We start from the raw sequence: 20,333 nt of genomic DNA, 5'->3' as shown, positions 1-20,333 counted from the left end.
GATGGAGGATGAAGAAGGCAAGGAGATGAACTCATGTGACAAGGGTTACATTCCTTCCAAACTCTTTATCTTTGTACTTGATTCCAAGTTTAGTTAATATACAAGTTCTGGATTTTTTGTTCAATATGTGTCTCTAAATTTTATGCCTTGGGTTTGGTTGAACTTGCTATATTTTGTTAGTGTTTATTATTTGGTTATTTGATTGCTATGATTTAAGCAAGTTATTTAGCATTTTGGCTCTTTAAATCATGATTAATCTGGTACCATTGATTGTGATTATCTAAGGTGTTGTTTCTGCAATGAAAATTGAGATTTAACACTAGTTCAAGAAGTGCTAAACATAGGGAGTACACTCACGAAAGTAGAGGTGCACCTATGTGGTTTTTAGTGATTCATTTCATGTAATTTCACTGAAGAAATGAACTTGTAGCTAATTTCATAACCATGAGAATAGGTATGGATTAGTTATAAGAATAATTGATTCACTACGAAACTAGGATTCAAAGGCATAAGGAAATTACACCATAACTAGCCTAGATGTAGTACTCAATGATCCAAATATAGCACTTGTGACAACCCCACCTCACCCTAAGGCGAACCAAAGGGTTCGGCGGACAGCCTGCCCAGCTCTCGCCGGGACTCAGTCGAACCTCAATCAAATCCGAAATAAAACCAAAGCAAAACTTATATACATTTCTATCTCAAAAGGAATTACAAATATCGAATATACAAAGGTTCTCAATTCGTCATACATCCAGCCCGTGCCAAGCACTAGGGTGAGAACCATTACAAAACAAAAACTAGACTAGGCTAACCTACACTGGGCTCTCGTCCTTGCTCGCATCCCCCTGTTAAGGAAAACAAAACTAAAGGGGTGAGCTAAAAGCTCAGTGAGGTTCCGAACACATAGGCAAACAATAAATCCAATGCATTCACTACATATCACCAATAATTCATAATACATTTACAATATAAAGCGATAAATACATTCATTAAAAGGATACGGGCTCACAGGAAGCCCTTCATTCGTTTGTTCATTCGTTCTCCTGTCATTTCCTCTTATTCCTTCAATCATTTGAAAATGTATTTTTGTAAGTAAAACCCTCGTTCGTTCATTTATTTCGTTCACCCCCTTCCTGGACGTTAGCCAGGCTCCACCAGAATTCAAGGTAATACTCGAGTATACCAAATTCACCCAGGGTCACCATATCGCCCGACCGAATCTGCTTCTGGCTCGAGTCGATCGGTAACGAAGGGCAGGGCCCAGTTCAGCCAAAAGGCTTACATACATGCGCATATAATCGTTCAATCATTGAAAATTTCACAATCATTTAGGTCGAGTACGATAAAGTACACACTCGCCTAGAAAACTCATTTTGCAATCATTAAAAGCAATTAACACATTACCAAACAAGAACAACAAGCCATGAAGTCAACGAAAATATAGCAACAAGGAACACTCACCTATTTAAGCAAAATAACGTCCAAAGTTTCCCTCCGAATACACCCTCAATCACCAACGTATCCTAATATAATCAAACAAACATATTATGTTTCAACCATCAAAGATGTAAGTGAGTCAAAGAAAAATCGAATACGTACCAGTACAAAGTATAAATATGGTTTTGGTAGTGAAAAGAGTACATTGAAACCAAAGGACATAAGTAAAATATTTGTAAAACTTAGACTCACTTGTAAAACTTTAAAATCGCTATTTGAGTCGAAGTGGCATAGAAAACGTAAATACCCTAGATGGTTCACGTGGTATTCACTCTCAAGCCTTACTCAAGGCGCAAGTATATCGACCTAGTTCTCGAGCGTAAATTTGGGCAGCACGCCCTTTATATTTACCTATTTTTCAGCCATTTATGGCTTCATTCTTTTCCTCAATCAAACCCAAAGTCATATACAAAATCATCTCATTTCAATAGCCATTCCATAGGCTCCAAGTCATACAAGTACAAAATCAAGCTAGGAGCATGTGCGGAAAAAAAGGTTGAGTCAAGAAACAAAAGACAGATTTGATGTTGTTTTGCGTAACGGACACAACTGAAGCTACGCTTATTGGATTGGAGTGAAATTTACACCGTTTCAAAGCTAAGATAAAGTCCTACAACTTTGATGAAGAACACTCAGTCCAGTTTGTAGTGTATCTAAGTCACAATGTCAAATTACAGAACCAGAATCTCACACTCGGGCTAGTTAACCGCACTATGCGTAAACAACCATAACTCAGGCTAACAAAGTCCAAATGAAGTGATTCCAGGGGTGTTGGAAAGCTAAGATATATCACTAAAACTTTAATGTTTTGGCTAAATGCTATTTCAGTACGTATCAATGTGAAAAGATACGATTAGTTTGGTGAAACGTTGCAAATGTCCACTGGTCCAAACCTATGGTAGTCAGGGGTATTTCGGTCTTTTCACAAGATACGTTGCTCCGATTGAGCTGCAATTTTGTAGGAAACTATAAAACATAATTATGTACAACTTTCATGTTTTATTCTAAGCCTAATTCGGCCTCTAACATAGGAAAGTAGAACCGGGCAGAACTAAAGCTTCAATTTCCAGAAATCTGGAATTTTGCTACATCAAGCTATAATTCACATTTTTACCTTAAAACCACCACTACTTTCTCCTTTACAAGATTATATACCATATATATACACCATATAACACCTAACCAATAAGAATTATAAGTGAATAAATCAAAACCCTATCTCAAAATTCATCCCTCCAATCATTAAAACCATTTCAAACAAGCATCACAAGCACAATTCTAACATTAATACCCAACTTAATCATGATTAATGGAAAAGAAAGGGTGATCAGCCATTATACCTCAAGACAAGGCCTTGCAAGAGTGATCTTCCACTACTCCTTGAAATTTTTGGTTCCTCAAGCTTCCCAAGCTTTCAATTTGCAAGTTAATCGGTTTAGTTTTCTTGTTTTCTCACTAAATCAAACAAAACCCAAGATGGAGTTAGAGCTTTCTTTCTCTTGTTTTCTCTCTCACTCTCACTGCTGGAGGGCTGGAAATGGGGGTCAATTGAAGCTTCAAGAAGGTTAAAATGATATGAAGTAAGTTGGGTCAAAGTGGACAAATGTCACCCTTGGATTGGAAGTCAATTTTTTTCTTTTCTCTCTTGTTTTCTTGGTCAAATATTGTGGCTGATGTATGAGATATTTTGAGGGTTAATTAGCTGAAATAAAATGAGAAGATTAAGGTAATAAAGCATGGGTCAAGTGGTGTGTTTACCCGATAACAAACGGTACCCGTCGTTTCGAGCCGATTTTTCTTAAATCGCGTATACTAGTATTTTTAACTTATAATCACTAACTTATTACTATCACTTCTAATCACATACTTAATATCATCTAAAACTCACTCTTAATCACCAAATTTGATCCACACTCTGTTCCGGATAGTCACACCACGGATAGGCGTAAAAACCCTAATTCGCACTAACTTGAAAACGAAAAGGAAAAACCCTTAATTCTATATTCATTTGCACTTATTGTGGGGTGATTGGGTAGTAGGGCCATTATAAAGTAATAATATCCAAATAAAAGGGTATTGTAAGAAAAATATAAGGAATTTTACGGGTCCTCACATCGATAATACGTTTCAAATTTAACGTACACTAACTCATACTAGGCAAATGAATTTAAAACTGTACTTGCTTGTAAAAATGCATAGAAAGTTTAATATTTCCAAGGAAAGTATAAAATGTAGGCAAAGGAATAAAATAATGCTGAGAAAATGTGAATTTTTTTTTTTTGGGTCTCACACTCTCTCCCCCTTAAGAAATTTCGTCCTCAAAATTTTTACCTTCAGATGGCTCAGGAGCTTGTTGGTTGTCTAAGGCATATACCCTTGCCAGAACTTTTGTTCAGTTCCCTCTTTCATTCGCTTGTTTCGATTTGGCTCCATCCGGTTGCGGAGTACTACCTTCACGTGACTGTCTCCGTGGACAGTTGCTAACTTGATGATCACCGCTTCCACAGATCAAACATTTCCGCCCCTTCCTCCAGCAATTACCTTCAGTGTGATTGGCCTTTCTACAGTATCCACAGACCAATCGGGGAGCTACCGTTTGACCTTCTCGAGAAATTTCCTTGGATCCGATCTGACTCCCTTTCGTAGACCCTTCATCTACTGCTCCTAAGGTCCATGGTGGGCGAAGTAACGGGTTCACTTTCTGCACTTTAGGAGGTGCTATCGTTTCACTTAATTCCCCCACTCTACTATCCGATGCACCCCTTTTCCGAGTTTGGGAGGCTTTTTCCTGTACTTTTGCCTCCTCAATTCTTTGAGCTTTCTCAAGAGCCTCCGTAAATGTATTCACTTGCACTGCCGCTAAGGCTTCCTGGATTTCCAACTTTAAGCCCTGTATGAACCGCCTTACTCTTCGCCGTTCTGTGGCTACTAATTCGGAAGCAAACTTGGATAGTTTCGTAAATTTCGTTTCATATTCGGCCACAGTTTGAGTTCCCTGACGCAATCTAATAAATTCCTCCTCTCCCCTCTTGGACTAGAGGTGGGAGGTACTTCTCGTTAAATTCTCGTATGAAATTTGTCCATGTCCATGCAGTCTGTTCTCTTTCCCATTTTGCTTTAATAACGTTCCACCACGCTCGGGCCGGTCCTTCAAATTGGAACACTGCAAAGTTCACTTGCCTTTCCTCAGTGTAGTTTAGTGCTGTGAAGATGTTAACCATGGTTTCTACCCATTGTTCAGCTACGTTCGGATCGGGCCCTCCAAAGAATTTTTGAGGAGCAAACTTCTGGAACCTTTCAAGAGCCCTATCCTCGGCCATCTCAGGGTTCCGGGTTTGGTTTACGGGTATTTGGCCTTGTTGATCCACCAGTCTTGCCAAGATATCCGTCATTTGTTGCATTGTCGTCGCCATTTGGTCTCCAGTCACAACTCTCGGTCCCTGCTCTTGCTCGACTGACGTTTCCCTTTCTTCTCTTGGTTCCGAGGCCCGCTTAATTCCACGGCCTCGACCACGTCCACGACCACGTCTCCCCTCCATATATTTCTTTTCCTCTCTCTTTTCTTTTCTTTTCCCCAAAAAGTAATATAGTGAATAAACGCAGTGAGTTGACTAGAATAACTAAATTCTAGCACACCAAATACACAAATAGACATATACATACATAACACACCATATATCAAGAAGACGTATCACATTAACCAAATAATCAAATGCGGTCAATGGTACACGTGTAGATGTTAACATACCACAAACAAGGACAAGGAGTAACAGTATACGGACAAATCAAAGAAAATGGGGTATATTGTCCCAGTCCCAGTTAAAATAACCCCGTCCAGTCTCTCACGTCACTTTCTATTCACTAGATGTCCACAGACCTCTTATACTCATTCTAGCCGGACAAAGCCTGTTCATGTTTCCAAAATACAAGTCTCAAGTACCTAGAAGCTAGCATCGCCACAACTCTGGAGTACTCGGGCACGAGAATCCGAAATAAGATAATTCACATCTCGAGTTGGCCAGTCCCAAGAATAAACCATCTACAATCGAAATTCCTACCAGACGTACCTATCTATGGTCCTCAAATACCACAAGAAAATTTAAGACCTATAACATCCACAATTCATAGCTTATACTCGAACGAGTACTTACTCCTTCATACCTATTCACCACTCAGTCCAGATTCACTCCGCGCAGAGACCACGCGAAGTAGGCTCTGATACCACCTGTGACAGCCCCACCTCACTCTAAGGCGAACCAAAGGGTTCGGCGGACCGCCTGCCCAACTCTCGTCAGGACTCAGTCGAATCTCAATCAAATCCGAAATAAAACCAAAGCGAAACTTATATACATTTCTATCTCAAAAGGAAGTACAAATATCGAATATAAAAAGGTTCTTAATTCGTCATACATCCAGCCCGTGCCAAGCACTAGGGTGAGAACCATTACAAAACAAAAACTAGACTAGGCTAACCTACACTGGGCTCTCGTCCTTGCTCGCATTCCCCTGTTAAGGAAAACAAAACTAAAGGGGTGAGCTAAAAGCACAGTGAGGTTCCGAACACATAGGCAAACAATAAATCCAATGCATTCACTACATATCACCAACAATTCAAGATACATTTACAATATAAAGCGATAAACACATTCATTAAAAGGATACGGGCTCACAGGGAGCCATTCATTCGTTCGTTCATTCGTTCTCCTGTCATTACCCCTTATTCCTCCAATTATTTGAAAATGTATTTTTGTAAGTAAAACCCTTGTTCGTTCATTCATTTCGTTCACCCCCTTCCTGGACGTTGGCCAGGCTCCACCAGAATTCAAGGTAATACTCGAGTATACCAAATTCACCCCAGGGTCACCATATCGCCCGACCGAGTCTGCTTCTGACTCGAGTCGATCGGTAACGAAGGGCAGGGCCCAATTTAGCCAAAAGGCTTACATACATGCGCATATAATCGTTCAATCATTGAAAATTTCACAATCATTTAGGTCAAGTGCGATAAAGTACACACTCGCCTAGAAAACTCGTTTTGGCAATCATTAAGAGCAATTAACACATTACCAAACAAGAACAACAAGCCATGAAGTCAACGAAAATATAGCAACAAGGAACACTCACCTATTTAAGCAAAATAACGTCCAAAGTTTCCTTCCGGATACACCCTCAATCACCAACGTATCCTAATATAATCAAATGAACACATTATGTTTCAACCATCAAAGATACAAGTGAGTCAAAGAAAAGTCGAATACGTACCAGTACAAAGTACAAATATGGTTTTGGTAGTGAAAAGAGTACATTGAAACCAAAGGACATAAGTAAAATATTTGTAAAACTTAGACTCACTTGTAAAACTTTAAAATCGCTATTTGAGTCGAAGTGACAAAGAAAACGTAAATACCCTAGATGGTTCACGTGGTATTCACTCTTAAGCCTTACTCAAGTCGCAAGTATATCGACTTAGTTCTCGAGCGTAAATTTGGGCAGCACGCCCTTTGTATTTACCTATTTTCCAGCCATTTATGCCTTCATTCTTTTCCTCAATCAAACCCAAAGTCATATACAAAATCATCTCATTTTAATAGCCATTCCATAGGCTCCAAGTCATACAAGTACAAAATCAAGCTAGGAGCATGTGCGGAAATGAAGGTTGAGTCAAGAAACAAAAGACAGATTTGACGTTTTTTTGCGTAACGGACACAACCGAAGCTACGCTTATCGGATTGGGGTGAAATTTATACCGTTTCGAAGCTAAGATAAAGTCCTACAACTTTGATGAAGAACACTCAGTCCAGTTTGCAATTTATCTAAGTCAAAATGTCAAATTACAGAACCAGAATCTCACACTCGGGCTAGTTAACCGCACTATGCGTAAACAACCATAACTCAGGTTACCGAAGTCCAAACGAGGTGATTCTAGGGGTATTGGAAAGCTACGACATAGCACTACAACTTTCATGTTTTGGCTAAACACTAGTTCAGTACGTATCAAGGTGAAAAGATACGATCAGTTTGGTGAAACGTTGCAAATGTCCACTGGTCCAAACCTATGGTAATCAGGGGTATTTCGGTCTTTTCACAGGCTACGTTGCTCCGATTGAGCTGAAATTTTGTAGGAAACTATAAAAATCATTCTCTACAACTTTCATGTTTTATGCTAAGCCTAATTCGGCCTCTAACATAGGGAAGTAGAACCGGGTAGAACTAAAGCTTCAATTTCCAGAAATCTGGAATTTTGCTACATCAAGCTATAATTCACATTTTTACCTTAAAACCACCACTACTTTCTCCTTTACAAGATTATATACCATATATATACACCGTATAATACCTAACCAACAAGAATTATAAGTGAATAAATGAAAACCCTATCTCAAAATTCATCCCTCCAATCATCAAAACCATTTCAAACAAGCATCACAAGCACAATTCTAACATTAATACCCAACTTAATCATGATTAATGAAAAAGAAAGGGTGATCAGCCATTATACCTCAAGACAAGGCCTTGCAAGAGTGATCTTCCACTACTCCTTGAAATTTTTGGTTCCTCAAGCTTCCCAAGCTTTCAATTTGCAAGTTAATCGGTTTAGTTTTCTTGTTTTCTCACTAAATCAAACAAAACCCAAGATGGAGTTAGAGCTTTCTTTCTCTTGTTTTCTCTCTCACTCTCACTGCTGGAGGGCTGGAAATGGGGGTCAATTGAAGCTTCAAGAAGGTTAAACTGATATGAAGTAAGTTGGGTCAAAGTGGACAAATGTCACCCTTGGATTGGAAGTCAATTTTTTTCTTTTCTCTCTTGTTTTCTTGGTCAAATATTGTGGCTGATGTATGAGATATTTTGAGGGTTAATTAGCTGAAATAAAATGAGAAGATTAAGGTAATAAAGCATGGGTCAAGTGGTGTGTTTACCCGATAACAAACGGTACCCGTCGTTTCGAGCCGATTTTTCTTAAATCGCGTATACTAGTATTTTTAACTTATAATCACTAACTTATTACTATCACTTCTAATCACATACTTAATATCATCTAAAACTCACTCTTAATCACCAAATTTGATCCACACTCTGTTCCGGATAGTCACACCACGGATAGGCGTAAAAACCCTAATTCGCACTAACTTGAAAACGAAAAGGAAAAACCCTTAATTCTATATTCATTTGCACTTATTGTGGGGTGATTGGGTAGTAGGGCCATTATAAAGTAATAATATCCAAATAAAAGGGTATTGTAAGAAAAATATAAGGAATTTTACGGGTCCTCACATCGATAATACGTTTCAAATTTAACGTACACTAACTCATACTAGGCAAATGAATTTAAAACTGTACTTGCTTGTAAAAATGCATAGAAAGTTTAATATTTCCAAGGAAAGTATAAAATGTAGGCAAAGGAATAAAATAATGCTGAGAAAATGTGAATTTTTTTTTTTTGGGTCTCACACTCTCTCCCCCTTAAGAAATTTCGTCCTCAAAATTTTTACCTTCGGATGGCTCAGGAGCTTGTTGGTTGTCTAAGGCATATACCCTTGCCAGAACTTTTGTTCAGTTCCCTCTTTCATTCGCTTGTTTCGATTTGGCTCCATCCGGTTGCGGAGTACTACCTTCACGTGACTGTCTCCGTGGACAGTTGCTAACTTGATGATCACCGCTTCCACAGATCAAACATTTCCGCCCCTTCCTCCAGCAATTACCTTCAGTGTGATTGGCCTTTCTACAGTATCCACAGACCAATCGGGGAGCTACCGTTTGACCTTCTCGAGAAATTCCCTTGGATCCGATCTGACTCCCTTTCGTAGACCCTTCATCTACTGCTCCTAAGGTCCATGGTGGGCGAAGTAACGGGTTCACTTTCTGCACTTTAGGAGGTGCTATCGTTTCACTTAATTCCCCCACTCTACTATCCGATGCACCCCTTTTCCGAGTTTGGGAGGCTTTTTCCTGTACTTTTGCCTCCTCAATTCTTTGAGCTTTCTCAAGAGCCTCCGTAAATGTATTCACTTGCACTGCCGCTAAGGCTTCCTGGATTTCCAACTTTAAGCCCTGTATGAACCGCCTTACTCTTCGCCGTTCTGTGGCTACTAATTCGGAAGCAAACTTGGATAGTTTCATAAATTTCGTTTCATATTCGGCCACAGTTTGAGTTCCCTGACGCAATCTAATAAATTCCTCCTCTCCCCTCTTGGACTAGAGGTGGGAGGTACTTCTCGTTAAATTCTCGTATGAAATTTGTCCATGTCCATGCAGTGTGACGCCCCGGAAAAAAAAATGAGTTTGAGAACCCGGAAATTTTCTAATTTTCTAGGGTTGATTTTATTTAATCGCCCGCCTTTTCTACATTTTCTTTATTAGAAAAATTCCCCAGATAAAGTTTATGAGCAAAGATAGTTTTAAAATGATTTTTCTAGTATCGGTTAATTTTTGAGAAATTAAAAGCGTATTTTGAACGTGGGACCCGCTAGTGCGGCAAATGCATTTTATTTTTGACAACTTGTTGGAATTTTGTATTAAGTGATATTATTTTACAAAGTGTTAAGATATTTGTATTGGAGAGACAAAAAGATAAGTTTTGAACCAAAAGGGTGACAAGTGTCACCTTCCTATTCAACCTTGACTTTGACCATTATTTCTTACCTTTATTAATACTCAATTTTGACCCAAAAATCACCTAAATTTCTGCAAGCTTGGCCGAACCTCTTGGAGCAAGAATACAAGAAGAAAGCCTTCAACTCCAACTCCATTTCTTGCTCAATCTTGTGAATCAACCGTTAAACTTTCGAATTCCTCCACAAAAGTCACTTGTTTAGGAAGATTGAAGGTAGTGGTGGAGTGATTAGAGAAGGCAAAGGACTAAGCCATCAACTTTCTTGCTATTTCAAGGTTCATGTCTAGCAATCCTTTCTTTGTTCTTGATTATGCTGAATTAGTGACTTGTGATGGCTAAAGAGATGGTTTGATGGATTATATTTTGAGTTGTGGTTGGATGGATGAAGTTTTATTATTTTTGGGGATTTTTCTGTTTTAATATGAGTATGATTATGTGGTTATGTATGATGATTGGAAATGATGTTTAATGATTCTAGAAGGTGGAAAAAGTGGACAATTGCAATCAATTTTTGTTTTGGAAGAAATTCTGGAAAATTAGGGTTCTTGGTTCTTCATTCTGTCCGAAATTTTTGGTCCTAGATAGAGGCCTAATTGGCCTTAGCTCAAAACATGAAAGTTGTAGGTATTGATGTTTTAAGGGTGCCTGCAAAATTTCAGGTCAATGGGAGTAGTGTAGAATGAGATAAGACGAAATTACTATTACTGTTCTGGGTTCATCAGGATGTTAGAACTGCGTCTGAAATTGGTTGTTTTGACTGGAATTGTATTGGATTTGGTTGTTGAGGTATTCTGATGAAATGTAGCTTGATGTCTTAGCTACCGCATGCCTTTGGAATTTCTGCATTTGGACCTGTATAGACTGAGTTGGACTAATTACAGGATAGTGTAATTTGTAAACCTGTAATTACGGTTCTGGTTTGGTATTTTGCATATTTGACCTAGTTGTGCTGGGAATTGGACTGAGTGACCTTCTACATTGTTGTAGCCCTGTTCCTTAGCTTCGAAACGGTGGGTCTTACACCCTAATCCGATAAGCATAGCGCAATTTGTACCATTACCGCAAAAGGACGTCAAAACTGTTTTTTCTGGTTTTGAGCTTAACTTTCATTTCCGGACTTTTCCCTAGCTTGACTTGTACTAGTACTACTTGGAGCTTGCTGAATGGCTATTGGATGAACTTGTTGTTGTGTGTGTACCTTTGGGACTGGCTGAGGATATAATGAAGCCATGATGGCTGGAAAAGTAAGCAAATTCAGGGGAAGTGCTGTCCGAACTTTGAAAGGACTTGATTGCATTGAGTTTACGATCTTTGACTTGGATTTGAGCAAGGCGATGTTATATGATGGATGATTTCTGAGCCATTGAGGTGAGTGACCTCAAACTCTTTCTAAAATTATTTATGAACCGTTTCTTGCATTAGTGACTTTTGAACTGTTTCCAAATTTACTCTTGAACCGCTTTCCCGCATTATTTACTTTTGAGCTGTTTTCAAAGTTAATTTTGGAACTGTTTTCTTACATATCATGCGTGCTTGCATATCAGTGTCTTGTTATTATTGATTTTGCTTTCAATGATTGCTAAACGAGTTTTCGAGGCGAGCGTGTACTTTATCGCACTCGACCTAAATCAATGTGAAATTTTCATGATAAATGATTAAATGCTACTTGCGCATGAATGTAAGCCTTTTGGGCTGAACTGGCCATTGCCCCTTGTCACCGGTCGTCTCGAGCCAGAAACGGACTCGGTCGGGCGATTAGGAACTTGGGTGAACGTTTCGGTATACTCGATTATTACCTTGTAGGTTGGTGGAGCCTGGCCAAAAGCCAGGGACGGGGTGAATGAATGCACGAATGAAACCAAAATGCAATGAAATGACAGGAGAACGAACGTATCCTTTTCATGAATGTTACTATCGCTTTCCATTGTAAATGTTTCTTGAATTATTGATACTCCATATTGAAATGACATTTTTGAAATGAACGATTGTGAAACTGATTTGATAACTGATTTTACTGGTTACTCGCTGAGCTTCTAGCTCACCCCAAAATGTTTTATTCCCCTCCACAGGGCTCAAGGCGAAGGAAGGGCTTGTAGTGTTTATTCGTGGATTATCTCATGTATGGATTGAACTTGGATTTCCTTTTGTGTAATGGTTCATATTGGGATTGTATTGAACGTTTAGAATTGCTTGGATGTGTAATAGGCTAGTTTTGGACTTCCTCCTGTATAATAGTTGGTATCAAGGATCAGAGTGGCGCAGTGGAAGTGTGGACGCTTCGCTTTTGATATGTAATTGTTGGAATATTTGATTTATATTTGAGATTGTATATTGTAATTTAATTGAGGTTTGTAGTGAACGACTGAGTCCTGGCGAGAGCTGGGCAGGCGGCCCGCCAAACCCTCTGGTTCGCCATAGGGGGAGGTGGGGTCGTGACATGCAGTCTGTTCTCTTTCCCATTTTGCTTTAATAACGTTCCACCACGCTCGGGCCGGTCCTTCAAATTGGAACACTGCAAAGTTCACTTGCCTTTGCTCAGTGTAGTTTAGAGCTGTGAAGATGTTAACCATGGTTTCTACCCATTGTTCAGCTACGTTCGGATCGGGCCCTCCAAAGAATTTTTGAGGAGCAAACTTCTGGAACCTTTCAAGAGCCCTATCCTCGGCCATCTCAGGGTTCCGGGTTTGGTTTACGGGTATTTGGCCTTGTTGATCCACCAGTCTTGCCAAGATATCCGTCATTTGTTGCATTGTCGTCGCCATTTGGTCTCCAGTCACAACTCTCGGTCCCTGCTCTTGCTCGACTGACGTTTCCCTTTCTTCTCTTGGTTCCGAGGTCCGCTTAGTTCCACGGCCTCGACCACGTCCACGACCACGTCTCCCCTCCATATATTTTTTTTCCTCTCTCTTTTCTTTTCTTTTCCCCAAAAAGTAATATAGTGAATAAACGCAGTGAGTTGACTAGAATAACTAAATTCTAGCACACCAAATACACAAATAGACATATACATACATAACACACCATATATCAAGAAGACGTATCACATTAAACAAATAATCAAATGCGGTCAATGGTACACGTGTAGATGTTAACATACCACAAACAAGGACAAGGAGTAACAGTATAAGGACAAATCAAAGAAAATGGGGTATATTGTCCCAGTCCCAGTTAAAATAACCCCGTCCAGTCTCTCACGTCACTTTCTATTCACTAGATGTCCGCAGACCTCTTATACTCATTCTAGCCGGACAAAGCCTGTTCATGTTTCCAAAATACAAGTCTCAAGTACCTAGAAGCTAGCATCGCCACAACTCTGGAGTACTCGGGCACGAGAATCCGAAATAAGATAATTCACATCTCGAGTTGGCCAGTCCCAAGAATAAACCATCTACAATCGAAATTCCTACCAGACGTACCTATCTATGGTCCTCAAATACCACAAGAAAATTTAAGACCTATAACATCCACAATTCATAGCTTATGCTCGAACGAGTACTTACTCCTTCATACCTATTCACCACTCAGTCCAGATTCACTCCGCGCAGAGACCACGCGAAGTAGGCTCTGATACCACCTGTGACAGCCCCACCTCACTCTAAGGCGAACCAAAGGGTTCGGCGGACCGCCTGCCCAACTCTCGTCAGGACTCAGTCGAACCTCAATCAAATCCGAAATAAAACCAAAGCGAAACTTATATACATTTCTATCTCAAAAGGAAGTACAAATATCGAATATAAAAAGGTTCTCAATTCGTCATACATCCAGCCCGTGCCAAGCACTAGGGTGAGAATCATTACAAAACAAAAACTAGACTAGGCTAACCTACACTGGGCTCTCGTCCTTGCTCGCATCCCCCTGTTAAGGAAAACAAAACTAAAGGGGTGAGCTAAAAGCTCAGTGAGGTTCCGAACACATAGGCAAACAATAAATCCAATGCATTCACTACATATCACCAACAATTCAAGATACATTTACAATATAAAGCGATAAACACATTCATTAAAAGGATACGGGCTCACAGGGAGCCATTCATTCGTTCGTTCATTCGTTCTCCTGTCATTACCCCTTATTCCTCCAATTATTTGAAAATGTATTTTTGTAAGTAAAACCCTTGTTCGTTCATTCATTTCGTTCACCCCCTTCCTGGACGTTGGCCAGGCTCCACCAGAATTCAAGGTAATACTCGAGTATACCAAATTCACCCCAGGGTCACCATATCGCCCGACCGAGTCTGCTTCTGACTCGAGTCGATCGGTAACGAAGGGCAGGGCCCAATTTAGCCAAAAGGCTTACATACATGCGCATATAATCGTTCAATCATTGAAAATTTCACAATCATTTAGGTCAAGTGCGATAAAGTACACACTCGCCTAGAAAACTCGTTTTGGCAATCATTAAGAGCAATTAACACATTACCAAACAAGAACAACAAGCCATGAAGTCAACGAAAATATAGCAACAAGGAACACTCACCTATTTAAGCAAAATAACGTCCAAAGTTTCCTTCCGGATACACCCTCAATCACCAACGTATCCTAATATAATCAAATGAACACATTATGTTTCAACCATCAAAGATACAAGTGAGTCAAAGAAAAGTCGAATACGTACCAGTACAAAGTACAAATATGGTTTTGGTAGTGAAAAGAGTACATTGAAACCAAAGGACATAAGTAAAATATTTGTAAAACTTAGACTCACTTGTAAAACTTTAAAATCGCTATTTGAGTCGAAGTGACAAAGAAAACGTAAATACCCTAGATGGTTCACGTGGTATTCACTCTTAAGCCTTACTCAAGTCGCAAGTATATCGACTTAGTTCTCGAGCGTAAATTTGGGCAGCACGCCCTTTGTATTTACCTATTTTCCAGCCATTTATGCCTTCATTCTTTTCCTCAATCAAACCCAAAGTCATATACAAAATCATCTCATTTTAATAGCCATTCCATAGGCTCCAAGTCATACAAGTACAAAATCAAGCTAGGAGCATGTGCGGAAATGAAGGTTGAGTCAAGAAACAAAAGACAGATTTGACGTTTTTTTGCGTAACGGACACAACCGAAGCTACGCTTATCGGATTGGGGTGAAATTTATACCGTTTCGAAGCTAAGATAAAGTCCTACAACTTTGATGAAGAACACTCAGTCCAGTTTGCAATTTATCTAAGTCAAAATGTCAAATTACAGAACCAGAATCTCACACTCGGGCTAGTTAACCGCACTATGCGTAAACAACCATAACTCAGGTTACCGAAGTCCAAACGAGGTGATTCTAGGGGTATTGGAAAGCTACGACATAGCACTACAACTTTCATGTTTTGGCTAAACACTAGTTCAGTACGTATCAAGGTGAAAAGATACGATCAGTTTGGTGAAACGTTGCAAATGTCCACTGGTCCAAACCTATGGTAATCAGGGGTATTTCGGTCTTTTCACAGGCTACGTTGCTCCGATTGAGCTGAAATTTTGTAGGAAACTATAAAAATCATTCTCTACAACTTTCATGTTTTATGCTAAGCCTAATTCGGCCTCTAACATAGGGAAGTAGAACCGGGTAGAACTAAAGCTTCAATTTCCAGAAATCTGGAATTTTGCTACATCAAGCTATAATTCACATTTTTACCTTAAAACCACCACTACTTTCTCCTTTACAAGATTATATACCATATATATACACCGTATAATACCTAACCAACAAGAATTATAAGTGAATAAATGAAAACCCTATCTCAAAATTCATCCCTCCAATCATCAAAACCATTTCAAACAAGCATCACAAGCACAATTCTAACATTAATACCCAACTTAATCATGATTAATGAAAAAGAAAGGGTGATCAGCCATTATACCTCAAGACAAGGCCTTGCAAGAGTGATCTTCCACTACTCCTTGAAATTTTTGGTTCCTCAAGCTTCCCAAGCTTTCAATTTGCAAGTTAATCGGTTTAGTTTTCTTGTTTTCTCACTAAATCAAACAAAACCCAAGATGGAGTTAGAGCTTTCTTTCTCTTGTTTTCTCTCTCACTCTCACTGCTGGAGGGCTGGAAATGGGGGTCAATTGAAGCTTCAAGAAGGTTAAACTGATATGAAGTAAGTTGGGTCAAAGTGGACAAATGTCACCCTTGGATTGGAAGTCAATTTTTTTCTTTTCTCTCTTGTTTTCTTGGTCAAATATTGTGGCTGATGTATGAGATATTTTGAGGGTTAATTAGCTGAAATAAAATGAGAAGATTAAGGTAATAAAGCATGGGTCAAGTGGTGTGTTTACCCGATAACAAACGGTACCCGTCGTTTCGAGCCGATTTTTCTTAAATCGCGTATACTAGTATTTTTAACTTATAATCACTAACTTATTACTATCACTTCTAATCACATACTTAATATCATCTAAAACTCACTCTTAATCACCAAATTTGATCCACACTCTGTTCCGGATAGTCACACCACGGATAGGCGTAAAAACCCTAATTCGCACTAACTTGAAAACGAAAAGGAAAAACCCTTAATTCTATATTCATTTGCACTTATTGTGGGGTGATTGGGTAGTAGGGCCATTATAAAGTAATAATATCCAAATAAAAGGGTATTGTAAGAAAAATATAAGGAATTTTACGGGTCCTCACATCGATAATACGTTTCAAATTTAACGTACACTAACTCATACTAGGCAAATGAATTTAAAACTGTACTTGCTTGTAAAAATGCATAGAAAGTTTAATATTTCCAAGGAAAGTATAAAATGTAGGCAAAGGAATAAAATAATGCTGAGAAAATGTGAATTTTTTTTTTTTGGGTCTCACACTCTCTCCCCCTTAAGAAATTTCGTCCTCAAAATTTTTACCTTCGGATGGCTCAGGAGCTTGTTGGTTGTCTAAGGCATATACCCTTGCCAGAACTTTTGTTCAGTTCCCTCTTTCATTCGCTTGTTTCGATTTGGCTCCATCCGGTTGCGGAGTACTACCTTCACGTGACTGTCTCCGTGGACAGTTGCTAACTTGATGATCACCGCTTCCACAGATCAAACATTTCCGCCCCTTCCTCCAGCAATTACCTTCAGTGTGATTGGCCTTTCTACAGTATCCACAGACCAATCGGGGAGCTACCGTTTGACCTTCTCGAGAAATTCCCTTGGATCCGATCTGACTCCCTTTCGTAGACCCTTCATCTACTGCTCCTAAGGTCCATGGTGGGCGAAGTAACGGGTTCACTTTCTGCACTTTAGGAGGTGCTATCGTTTCACTTAATTCCCCCACTCTACTATCCGATGCACCCCTTTTCCGAGTTTGGGAGGCTTTTTCCTGTACTTTTGCCTCCTCAATTCTTTGAGCTTTCTCAAGAGCCTCCGTAAATGTATTCACTTGCACTGCCGCTAAGGCTTCCTGGATTTCCAACTTTAAGCCCTGTATGAACCGCCTTACTCTTCGCCGTTCTGTGGCTACTAATTCGGAAGCAAACTTGGATAGTTTCATAAATTTCGTTTCATATTCGGCCACAGTTTGAGTTCCCTGACGCAATCTAATAAATTCCTCCTCTCCCCTCTTGGACTAGAGGTGGGAGGTACTTCTCGTTAAATTCTCGTATGAAATTTGTCCATGTCCATGCAGTGTGACGCCCCGGAAAAAAAAATGAGTTTGAGAACCCGGAAATTTTCTAATTTTCTAGGGTTGATTTTATTTAATCGCCCGCCTTTTCTACATTTTCTTTATTAGAAAAATTCCCCAGATAAAGTTTATGAGCAAAGATAGTTTTAAAATGATTTTTCTAGTATCGGTTAATTTTTGAGAAATTAAAAGCGTATTTTGAACGTGGGACCCGCTAGTGCGGCAAATGCATTTTATTTTTGACAACTTGTTGGAATTTTGTATTAAGTGATATTATTTTACAAAGTGTTAAGATATTTGTATTGGAGAGACAAAAAGATAAGTTTTGAACCAAAAGGGTGACAAGTGTCACCTTCCTATTCAACCTTGACTTTGACCATTATTTCTTACCTTTATTAATACTCAATTTTGACCCAAAAATCACCTAAATTTCTGCAAGCTTGGCCGAACCTCTTGGAGCAAGAATACAAGAAGAAAGCCTTCAACTCCAACTCCATTTCTTGCTCAATCTTGTGAATCAACCGTTAAACTTTCGAATTCCTCCACAAAAGTCACTTGTTTAGGAAGATTGAAGGTAGTGGTGGAGTGATTAGAGAAGGCAAAGGACTAAGCCATCAACTTTCTTGCTATTTCAAGGTTCATGTCTAGCAATCCTTTCTTTGTTCTTGATTATGCTGAATTAGTGACTTGTGATGGCTAAAGAGATGGTTTGATGGATTATATTTTGAGTTGTGGTTGGATGGATGAAGTTTTATTATTTTTGGGGATTTTTCTGTTTTAATATGAGTATGATTATGTGGTTATGTATGATGATTGGAAATGATGTTTAATGATTCTAGAAGGTGGAAAAAGTGGACAATTGCAATCAATTTTTGTTTTGGAAGAAATTCTGGAAAATTAGGGTTCTTGGTTCTTCATTCTGTCCGAAATTTTTGGTCCTAGATAGAGGCCTAATTGGCCTTAGCTCAAAACATGAAAGTTGTAGGTATTGATGTTTTAAGGGTGCCTGCAAAATTTCAGGTCAATGGGAGTAGTGTAGAATGAGATAAGACGAAATTACTATTACTGTTCTGGGTTCATCAGGATGTTAGAACTGCGTCTGAAATTGGTTGTTTTGACTGGAATTGTATTGGATTTGGTTGTTGAGGTATTCTGATGAAATGTAGCTTGATGTCTTAGCTACCGCATGCCTTTGGAATTTCTGCATTTGGACCTGTATAGACTGAGTTGGACTAATTACAGGATAGTGTAATTTGTAAACCTGTAATTACGGTTCTGGTTTGGTATTTTGCATATTTGACCTAGTTGTGCTGGGAATTGGACTGAGTGACCTTCTACATTGTTGTAGCCCTGTTCCTTAGCTTCGAAACGGTGGGTCTTACACCCTAATCCGATAAGCATAGCGCAATTTGTACCATTACCGCAAAAGGACGTCAAAACTGTTTTTTCTGGTTTTGAGCTTAACTTTCATTTCCGGACTTTTCCCTAGCTTGACTTGTACTAGTACTACTTGGAGCTTGCTGAATGGCTATTGGATGAACTTGTTGTTGTGTGTGTACCTTTGGGACTGGCTGAGGATATAATGAAGCCATGATGGCTGGAAAAGTAAGCAAATTCAGGGGAAGTGCTGTCCGAACTTTGAAAGGACTTGATTGCATTGAGTTTACGATCTTTGACTTGGATTTGAGCAAGGCGATGTTATATGATGGATGATTTCTGAGCCATTGAGGTGAGTGACCTCAAACTCTTTCTAAAATTATTTATGAACCGTTTCTTGCATTAGTGACTTTTGAACTGTTTCCAAATTTACTCTTGAACCGCTTTCCCGCATTATTTACTTTTGAGCTGTTTTCAAAGTTAATTTTGGAACTGTTTTCTTACATATCATGCGTGCTTGCATATCAGTGTCTTGTTATTATTGATTTTGCTTTCAATGATTGCTAAACGAGTTTTCGAGGCGAGCGTGTACTTTATCGCACTCGACCTAAATCAATGTGAAATTTTCATGATAAATGATTAAATGCTACTTGCGCATGAATGTAAGCCTTTTGGGCTGAACTGGCCATTGCCCCTTGTCACCGGTCGTCTCGAGCCAGAAACGGACTCGGTCGGGCGATTAGGAACTTGGGTGAACGTTTCGGTATACTCGATTATTACCTTGTAGGTTGGTGGAGCCTGGCCAAAAGCCAGGGACGGGGTGAATGAATGCACGAATGAAACCAAAATGCAATGAAATGACAGGAGAACGAACGTATCCTTTTCATGAATGTTACTATCGCTTTCCATTGTAAATGTTTCTTGAATTATTGATACTCCATATTGAAATGACATTTTTGAAATGAACGATTGTGAAACTGATTTGATAACTGATTTTACTGGTTACTCGCTGAGCTTCTAGCTCACCCCAAAATGTTTTATTCCCCTCCACAGGGCTCAAGGCGAAGGAAGGGCTTGTAGTGTTTATTCGTGGATTATCTCATGTATGGATTGAACTTGGATTTCCTTTTGTGTAATGGTTCATATTGGGATTGTATTGAACGTTTAGAATTGCTTGGATGTGTAATAGGCTAGTTTTGGACTTCCTCCTGTATAATAGTTGGTATCAAGGATCAGAGTGGCGCAG

The sequence above is a fragment of the Coffea arabica genome, chromosome 11e (genome assembly GCF_036785885.1).
Source record: "Coffea arabica cultivar ET-39 chromosome 11e, Coffea Arabica ET-39 HiFi, whole genome shotgun sequence".
NCBI classification, from domain to species: domain Eukaryota; kingdom Viridiplantae; phylum Streptophyta; class Magnoliopsida; order Gentianales; family Rubiaceae; genus Coffea; species Coffea arabica.
Note: the sequence above shows the minus strand (reverse complement) of the source record.